We start from the raw sequence: 2,664 nt of genomic DNA, 5'->3' as shown, positions 1-2,664 counted from the left end.
TTTTTCTATTTTGTCTTATATTATACATAATAGGGTTTTTTTTCAAGTCAGAAAATATAGATTGGTTCATCACCCTGTGATCCAGATTATACCCTGAAACATTTTTATAAATAAAAATAAATGATGCGTATGGTAAAAAAACAAAAACAAAACAAACCTCCACAGTATATTTCATTGTATGGCTAAGCCATAGGTATCTCCCATTGATGGAAATTTAAATTGCTTATAGTTTATTTTTGCTGTCAACAAAACCTTCTGAAACAAACATTTCTTTGAGAGAACCATCATACGTATCCATAGGGTAACTACCTAATGGTGGAATTTCTGGATCAAGGGGCTTGTGCATTTTTAATTTGGAGAGAAATCACCAAATTTCCCTCCTAAAAGGGAAATTTACATTTCTTCTCCTCATTGCCACTGCTGGATAGGATCATACTTTAAAGTTCTTGCCAATCTGATTTTGAAAAAAAGTATTTCATTTTGATTTGTGTTTCCTTTATGGTTGATGAGACTGAGCAGAATTTAATACATTTATTAGCCATCTGTATTTCCTTCCCTTTTACCCTCCTGTTTGTGCTCAGGACCCTTTTTTCCTATCAGATTGTTCATCATTTTCTCATTGATTATGAGCTCTTTGTAAATCAGCACCAATCAGCTCCTTTTCTATTGTGCGTGTTGCAAATATTTTACTGTCCATTTTGTTGTTTGCTTTTTGATTGTATATATATATATATATATATATATATATATACATTTTTTTTTTTTTTTTTTTTTTTTTTTTTTTTTTTGCCTCGCAGAAGTTCTACATTTTCCTCCAGTCACATGTTTCCATCCATTTATTTATGGTTTCTGGGCCACCCGGTGGTTTTAGAGCTGTCCTTCTCCTTGTCAGCGGGTTGCTCTGGGTTGCTCAGTGACTCAGTGACTGGCTCCATCCCTGTGCTCACCCTCCACCACTCCTACGCAGAGATGCTCCTCCTGAGAAGATTCAGCAAATGCGGCCCCTTGGCCTGTTTTACTCTGGGAGGCCTCCTGCCTCCACTTTCACGGCGAACTTCGGGATGCATCAGCTTTGCTTCTCCCCTGATATCCAGCTCCTTTTAAAGAGCTGTGCATCTTATATGTTCCATAATCCTCCAACTAAATTTACCAGCTCTTGTTTACAGCCAAGGCATCAGCTAAGTTAAACTTTGGAGTTGTGAACACAGTGTGTCAGATGCACCCCAGTGAGGAGTGATGAGAGTAGCCACGCCCCATCTGTCCTGAGGGCTGAGAGTCAAGCCCTGCCTCCTGGCATCTCCCTTCTCTCAGAAATGTCATTGTGGTTGGGCTCCCCCCCACCTAGAGCATCCCTGGCCCAACCATGACCACATCCTGACCAATTTCAGATACTTAGACTCCACCTTTACTTTCACCTACGTTGGTGGCCCCAAAAGATGGGCATGTGTAAAATATCTTGAGGAGGACCTTCAAGATGGAAGAGGAGTAAGATGTGGAAATCACCTTCCTCCCCACAAATACATCAAAAATGCATATACATGTGGAACAACTCCTGTAGAACACCTACTGAACACTGGCATAAGACCTCAGACTTCCCAAAAGCTGTGTGGCTGACAAGGTCTTTGTGCTCCAGCCGGGTATCAGACCAGAGCCTCTAAGGTGGGAGAGCCGAGTTCAGGACTTTGGACCACCAGAGACTTCCTGGTGCTACGTAATATCAATCGGCAAGAGATCTCCCAGAGATCTCCGTCTCAACTCTAAGACCCAGCTACACTCAATGACTAACAAGCTCCAGTGCTGGACACCCCATGCCAAACAACTAGCAAGACAGGAACACAACCCCACCCATTAGCAGAGAGGCTGCCTAAAATCAGAATAAGGTCACAGACACTGCAAAACACACCACCGGACGTGGTCCTGCCCACCAGAAAGACAAGATCCAGCCTCATCCACCAGAACACAGGCACCAGTTCCCTCCACCAGGAAGCCTACACAAGCCATGAAACCAACCTTATCCACTGGGGGCAGACACCAAAAACAACGGAACTACAAACCTGCAGCCTGAGAAAAGGAGACCCCAAACACAGTAAGTTAAGCAAAATGAGAAGATAGAGGAGTACGCAGCAGATGAAGGAGCAAAGTAAAAACCCACCAGACCTAACAAATGAAGAGGAAATAGGCAGTCTACCTGAAAAAGAATTCAGAGTAAAGGTAGTAAAGATGATCCAAAATCTTGGAAATAGAATGGAGAAAATACAAGAAACATTTAACAAGGACCTAGAAGAACTAAAGAGCAAACAAACAGTGATGAACAACACAATAAATGAAATTAAAAATTCTCTACAAGGAATCAATAGCAGAATAACTGAGGCAGAAGAACGGATAAGTGACCTGAAGATAAAATAGTGGAAATAACTACTGCAGAGCAGAATAAAGAAAAAAGAATAAAAAGAATTGAGGACAATCTCTGAGACATCCAGGACAACATTAAATGTACCAACATTCGAATTATAAGGGTCCCAGAAGAAGAAGAGAAAAAGAAAGGGACTGAGAAAATATTTGAAGAGATTATAGTTGAAAACTTCCCTAATATGGGAAAGGAAATAGTCAATCAAGTCCAGGAAACGCAGAGAGTCCCATACAGGATAAATCCAAGGAGAAACA

Source organism: Hyperoodon ampullatus, assembly GCF_949752795.1.
Source record: "Hyperoodon ampullatus genome assembly, chromosome: 11".
In the NCBI taxonomy this organism is placed as follows: Eukaryota; Metazoa; Chordata; class Mammalia; order Artiodactyla; family Ziphiidae; genus Hyperoodon; species Hyperoodon ampullatus.
This window is presented reverse-complemented; position numbering follows the sequence as displayed.